Raw genomic sequence first — 8065 nt, 5'->3', positions numbered from 1 at the left:
AGACCAAACAAATACTCCAGGAAGAGAATGTTGCATGTGAACATGGCTTCACTGACTCTCCTTGACAAAGATGAGCTAAACATTAAGCTAGCATGGCTCAGGGTGGGAATCTCTATGGCTAAATGTCATGCAACGAGCATTGCATTGATAGATACGGGATCAAGTCATAACTTGATCTCATATGAGACATGGGTATCTTTAGCTAAATCGCACCTTGAGGCCACCAATGCACAAGTATGAAGTGTGCACTTGACAACTACAAAAGATGAGGGATTTCTAAGTGTTAATGTTTCCATCAGAAATAATTCCTTGGTTGGAAAGGTATTTGTTATGCCTACAGGGTCGATGGAGGAGGAAATGATCTTGGGACGATCTTGGATTTGCGCCAGTAAATAATTGCAATATCCAATGGGAGAAGAGGACGACACTGCTGAATGAGGGCAACAACGTCATTTCCATGCCCTTATATGGAGCCCGATAAACACATGGAAGCATTCCATGATTGAGGATATGGAAACACCAAGCATGGTGACATCAGTTCATGTAGCAGAGAAAGCATCAATTCCGTAATCCCTACGTAAAAAATAGCCAAAGTCACATGGTACTCAATAGTGGGTGCCTAAGGGTCAACTTATATACAAAGATGAGAAGGGTGTCAATAAAGGAGTCAAGGAAAAAGGTTCAAAGAGCAGGCAAGGAACAAAAATGGTCTTCATATGTAAGCTAGCGGTATTCCAAACAAAACAACACTCCATAAAGCCCTCGTAAGCAATGGGTTCGAAAGGACTCAACAGTATGGGTGCCCAAACTCCATCCACTGGCCCCCACTATTGCAAATACCTACAAATACAAAGAAAAGGGTAGTAAAGGCATTTATAACTATCTCTTGACTAAAAAAATGCTAGGAATGCACAAACATTGGTGTGAAGGAAGAAACCAATTGAATGGGATGGACTAAATATAACAAAACCAATACATGTGACCACCACGATCGAGGAGATGGACAAGGTTATTAAAAAGAAGGTGCAACAAATGGACACTATTACAAACCCCAATCCATAGACTTAGTAGAAACACTCTTAAGTTGGCTGGAGGGAAGGATCAAGCACTCTCACATGGAGTTAAAATGCCTGCAAACAATACCTACCCAGAAGTGCCAAAGTACCACCTTGGTTTCCATGGCAATAAAAAGATGAAGGTATTCATTACTCAAAAATGGATACAAGGTAAAAACGGGTATCATTCACCTTTGAATGCATGGTTGAGTGTCTAAGCATGAAGAGAAATGTAAGGTATCAATCTTGCACACACTTGGCACAAAACAGTTCGAGCCGTGAACTCGTACAAAACAATTCGAGTGTGAACTGGTACAAAAGGGTTCATGTCATGAAACATTCTAAGTAGTTCACGCTACGAAGTGGTCATAAAGGTTCACATCATGAATTGGTCCTCAAGGGTGAAACGGTCACATTATCTCGACCAATCATAAGTAGCCACCACATGGCATTCGTCATCATTAAGACAGTTGCCTAGTCCGATGGCTGCGTCATAAAATTGAGTTTCCTTCCTTTTTTGTCATTTTGCATTTGTCCTCCTTCATTGCTTGCATATCCATCTAGCTTGGCTCTTGTCGATTTCAGTTTTCCTTCGTCGTGTGCAAAATCGACATATACGGGTTTGAGGTGGGAGCTTGTGCCTTGCTTTTACGTTTTCTTTTCGTGTTTTCAATTCTTTTCTTCTTAAGCATAAATCACATGATTGGAAATGATTGATTTTCCCCTTGTCTTCAATCTCGTTCATTTATCATCATCTCACAAAACCCGTGCTCTGCAGGTCAATCACATCATGCATTTATGAAAACAAGTTATTTAAACACGAAAAAACTTTACTATTCATAAACAAGGTACAAAACCTGCAAGTTCACGGCTCCAAGACAAAACCTGCAATTTCACGAGTTTATCCCATTTCACGAGATTAACTTTCATGGTATTAACCTTCCCATTTCACGGGATTAACCTTCATGGGTTTACCCCATTTCAAGGATTTAACTTTCACGGGTTTACTCCATTTCACGAAATTAACCTTCACAGGTTTACCCCATTTCACGGGATTAACCTTCATGGCTCCAAGCCAAAACCTGCAATTTCACGGGTTTACCCCATTTCACGCATTTAACTTTTACGAGTTTACCCCATTTCATGGATTTAACCTTCATGAGTTTACAGAAAAGCTCAACATACCTCATGAAAAGCTCATTGGGGAGCCCATTCCATCATTGACTTTTCCCTTTAGGAAAATGCTTCAACATAGTTTCCATGTCATCCTCAGAAATATCTCTTTCCAATTTTGTAGAAACATTTGATACGTGGTGACAAACTGAGTGAAACAAATACTCTCTAGTTACAATGAAATTAGGAGATATGACCTCCTGCATACCCAAAAAATGGCTATTAAAGTCCATACACATATCTATAACACTTGGAAAGATCAATATAATCAATACTCGTTGCGTCTTGACAATATTCTCACGTGCATGCTTTTGCTGCAAACGAGCAAAGAACGTATGTGCCTGACAATCAGTATTTTTAAGTCATGATTGGCCAAGTGTGAACACTAGTCACGTGTATATAAGTCAAATTTTCAATAAGCAAAGCATAATCATTCCCGTTCACAATAGTTTGTATGTGAGCTCTCTCTCTCTCTCTCTCTCTCTCTCTCTCTCTCTCTCTCTCTTGTATGTGATTTTTTGTGATCTTGCATTGCATGGAGTGAAATTGTGATTAGGGTATGGTTAGTGGTTTTCTTTTGCATAATCTTTTCTTTTTCAAATGAGTGTGAGAGGTTACTCACGTAGAGAGCCTCTTCTTACTTCCATCATAGCAAAATTGATCACACTCTTTACATCCCATTGACCATGGAGATCTCGGGTGTGACAACGGAGGGAGGACACAGATGATTGGCTAGCCATCCACAAGAGGAAGTTGCAGATTACCAGCACCTATGGCTCTTTGGAAAAACTCCCAATGACAAGTTAATCGATGGAAGACAAGGTGAGTGCTTCTAATTAACACATTTGGTGATGCAGCTGAGCAATAGCCTTAGGGATAAGTTTTAATTCCATCCATTCCAAGCATTGGGTACACCCAATATTGCCCATTTTTGATTAGGAGGTCACACTCTAAAAAACAATGGTATTGGAGAATTGGAAGTGATTTTGAAGGGCTTTGATTTTATTTTGATGTTGTTTACATGATTTTTCGATTTGAGTTAATTTGCATTGCATTAGAGTTTCATGTTTGTATAATACACTTGTGTGGTAGCATGTTAAACCATTAACATCTTTGGTGCCGCTTCTGGGGATTGGCATTTGGCTTAGGGTCCTCTACTTGATTCATTAGCTAGAGCTTGATTTTGTCCGGTTGGGATGCAAACCCACCGGTTGGTTGATTGACATTGTTCATTTTGTGTTTTGTCGGAGATTACCCAGAGATTAGATCATTGGTTGAGCATCAAAGCATTCAAGTCTTCACTGGGAGCGGGGAAGAAGCAAGTAAGTGCCCCTATTTGCTCTCAACATTCAAGCAATTTTCAATTTTTGCATTTTTCATCATGTTTGCACTTTTTTTAATCATTCAATTAACCTCAATCCATTAGTTTAAACCATGCATTATAGTTATCAATAAGTAGCTAGAGACTAGCTGTAGCTCCTTGTAAAAACAAAAACATCAAAAGACCCTAGGAAGGTGCCTGTTGATTGGAGAGGTTCCTAGGTGAAATTCCATTCTGCCAAGCATCTCTGAGAGTCGAACGTTCGTGGCAACTTTAGGGAACATCAGTTCCAACTCTCGCACACTCATTCCTTCTGCTTTTTGCAACCCAAATATGCTAGATTTCTTGCTAAAATTTGGCAAGAGCATTAAAATTAGCTTGATTGCATTTAATTAGGCCTCATATGCATTAAAGTGCAATTAAATAAGGAGACTTTTGTACTGTCAGTCTGGCTGTCATACCTATAGCAGGCTAACCAAATTTGAAAAAATCTTTATTTGATAGTGCCACTCTCATTCGCACACAAGCGAACGTCCATTCCAACTCTTGCACGCCCGTTCCTTCTCTCACCAGAGATGAACGCCCATTCGAGTTTCCTTTTCCACTTTGCCACGCCCCTTCTGATCGGCTCATAAACTCGCATGCCCATTCCTTCCTCAGCCAACGGTCGTTCACCCACATAAGCGAACGTCTGTTCCAACTCTCGTACGCTTGTTCCTTCTCTCACCAGAAGCGAACGCCCGTGTCGACCTTAAAGGGAACGGCACCAGCTTGCCAACAATAGAGAAGCGAACGTCCGTTCCTTCTCTCATTGAGGAGCGTATGCCCATTCGCTCACAAGCGTACGACCGTTCCTTCACCAAAAAAAAGAAACATCTTTTCTTTGGGGGTTCAAAGCAGTGAATCTATATGCCCATGTAACTACGCTCGGGTAGGTTGGTGAGAAATAACCCTCTCTTCAACGATGTAAGCTCTTTAGATGCCCCTTCGCAAATCGGATCAGACCCATCGGTAAATATCGCATGGAGTCAAACGGTGCTTGTCTTTGACAGTACCAGTGAGAGTGAGAACCTTCCCAGTAGTGGACGAGGGACCCCAAACCCATAGGCGAGAGAGCCTGAACTATAGTGCACAGATAGGCCATCCGTCCACCAGGAGCCTACCCCTATCTCTCCAACTCATTCTCAGCAAAGCCTTACATCAAGGCTTCACAATTTTATCCTGGGAAACACACAATTTGTAGAACTGCAGCCCAGGGAGAGAAATATGGATCAATCTCAAGAAACTGGGGCCACTCCACCTCTAGCGGAAGACGGCCAAGGCAGGAGCAATCAAACCTAGATCCAACTACTAAATTGGAGAGCCATATCCATCTCAGGGGTGGCAGACTCATTTTGAGCCCCGAAAACCTGGTCAAACCAAGAAGTAGGTCCATCTTCCCAGAGGCCTAGAGGCATCACACCAGAGAGAATGGGTCTACCCAGGCCCATTACCACAACATGACCCGCCAACCTATCAGCAGAGCAGCAGTACCCACCTCAAGGGGTACACCCAGCATACCAAGAAGGACCCTGTGGACCATAACCAAGTCCTCCCAGAGGAAAAACACCCCCACTTGCCTACTATCACCGAGTCTTTCTCCTCCACAACCTATTCCCCAACCTACACTAGCCACCATAACAAGGTTGACACCTGAACTATTAAGAATTACCATGGAAATAGGGAAGGGGTTAGCTGGCATTAACCCCCTTGCACCAATTTAACCTAGGCAGGAACAAACCAAACCATCTCAAAGTTGATCACGAAGTTTGATGGGACAAGTGATCCCATTACTCACCTGGAGATGTTTAATCAGATCTCCGAAGCATTTGGCCATATAGACAATCAGACCAAGATAAGTGCCTTTGGCCTCACCTTGGATAGCAGAGTGGGCCAATGGTTTAGATCCCTGAAAGCGGAAGATAAAGCTTCCTTCAAGGCTCTAAAAGAAGCTTTTAAGGTAGGGTACTCTCATCAAGGTACCTGATGGAGCCTTGTTGAATAGCTCAATAATGTCAAACAGAATGAGGGCGAAACCATCAGAGATTACATAAACAGAGTCAGATATCTCCACTCACACTGTAATACTGTAGACAAGTTCTCTGATGAGAGACTATTGAGAGGTTTCTGGAAGGACTCAAAGATATTCCCCTACACAACTCCTTATTCGCTTTGGGTCACACCTCTTTTGAACAATGCTGAAGGAGTGATCTGAAGTTTGAGGATAACTTCAAGGGAACACATTCCTGACAGCTCCACAAAGGTGCATCAGAAGCCTCCTTCAAGACCACCAGCACAAATCCTCATGAAAAGGGTAAGGAATCCACTTCTGGACAAAGTGTGGACCAACTAACTGCCACTCTAATGCAACAGATGACCCAGCAATGGAGAATTAACCATGGGCGGGATCAAGGGGGCCATCCACATCTCTATCCTAGAAGGGAACTTGTATGGTGCCCGACCTGTCGTGAAAACTATATTGGCACTAAATGTCCTCATCTGAGACCCCGCCCAAGCCTCTATTATACCTACTGTGTGATGGTAGCAGTTAGAGATCTTGTGGTTGCCTACCTTGGCTCGAGCAATGCCTCATGTACTACCTGTAAACCCCAGACAACCATTGGCTTTGCCATCCCCTACACATCACAATGCCCCCCCAACCTGGCCATGAAGTGGCCCAAAGAGGAACCTTGAGAGTCCCTGAGATGCCCCTACCACGCCCAATTCTCCCACCACAGCCCCCATTACCCAGAGTCGCACACCAGTTCGTCAGATAACCCTAACAGAACTCTTCGAGGATGGGAAACGAGGGAGAAATCCTAGAGACTCCCACTTATGAAACCCAACAGCCCATGAGTTCGCTCTCCCAAATCCTCAGTCACTATGTTATGGAGGGGGATTAAATGTATCCAGTATACCTTGCAACCCCGATATCGCAAGCTAGGGATATGAATAGAACAACAAAAAGATCACCCATACAGTGTTATGATTGTGGTGGACCTTACCAAGTGGTTGAGTGTCCCAAGAGGAATAGAGCAACGAGTGCCTCAGCAAGTGCTCCGGCCTTGACACCACTGTGAATTGGATGTTGTATCAACCATATGTACAAAGATTGCCCGTAAGGCTCATGAAGCAAATCCCAGCACTAGCCTTAACCTGCTGAGTGTGCGAGATGGTTTCATTCGAGCGGTCCCCCTCAACGCAACTGTAGAGGCATCAACCTCTCAAAGTCAGGACCAAGAAAGAACCTTTGAACAAGCCCGAATAACTCGGCGCTCATGAAAGAAGGCCACCACGGTTGGGAAGGGAGAGAGCCGAGTGATTATCAAAAGCAGTTCCGACTTAGGCACAACAACTCATCCTTCTACTTCTTCATCTGAAGAAGAAGATATGCTATGTGCAGTTGCCCGCGCCCAAGAACCCATTAACCCCTGTCAGCTATCTAAAAAGCTTAAGGAATATCCAAATCCTATTGAGGAAAAAGAGAGGCTCCAAGATGCCCAAGAGTTAATTCGTGAGTGCCAAGCTCAGATGGAAGTTGATCCCCCTATTGCCTACCTTGAACCATGCCTGCCAGCAGTCTCAAGCCAAAGACCTGTGCATGAGGCGCAAGTTTATCCTTGCGAGCTGTTAGATCGATCACTCTCCTGCTAGAGCTAACAAAAGAAGAAGCTACCCCCCAACTGAAAGATAGGGTGGCGGAATATCTTGGAGACCTAGGAGATGAACACCATAGGGGAACTAACAAAGAAATCCTTGTTGCCATCCCATACACCTCAAAAAGCTTGAGACAATATAGACCTGACCTTCCTCACACGACTGCCTTTGCCCCAAGAGATATTGGAGGCCTCTCTTTATTCCTCTCTTCTCAGGTCTAGATCCTAATTGGCACCTTGCTCCAAGGTAGCCCAAGCCTATGGAATGACCTGAAAGACTCGATGGAATGATGTCTCAGGGCACACATACACGAGGAAGAAGAATTCCACATACCTCTTAAGGTAAAAGGGACTCCTACAGTTTGAGTGAACAAGCTCAGACAATAATTTGAAGGCGATGAACTGAATGTGGCCTTGCCAATAACTTTTGACGGCCACCAAGTTACAGCAATCTTGGATGGAGGAGCCGGAGTGAGCATTGTGACCAAACAATGCTAGGAAAAATGGGGAGCACTTGCCTTGGACAACACCCGATTGTTAGTTAAACTCGTTGATGGAGCCACTGCTAGACCCATTGGTCTATTAAAAGATCTTAAAGTTAAGATTCTGGGAACCACCTACCGGCACACCTTTGTGGTGAAGAATTTTGGGCGTCAGCTAGTTTTGTATGACTACATTCTTGGCAGACCCTTTACGCAAGGATCCAAGATGATACATGACTAAGATACTGACCATATCTATATTCGGAGAAAAGATCTCACCTTCAAGATCAATCTACGCACATGGAAAGTGCACCCCATGAGTGGCAGACCGTTTGCAGA

The sequence above is a fragment of the Cibotium barometz genome, chromosome 42 (assembly GCF_041138505.1).
Source record: "Cibotium barometz isolate CiBa-2024 chromosome 42, ASM4113850v1, whole genome shotgun sequence".
NCBI lineage: Eukaryota > Viridiplantae > Streptophyta > Polypodiopsida > Cyatheales > Cibotiaceae > Cibotium > Cibotium barometz.
The sequence above is the reverse complement of the archived record's forward strand: the minus strand, read 5'-3'. Positions refer to the sequence as shown.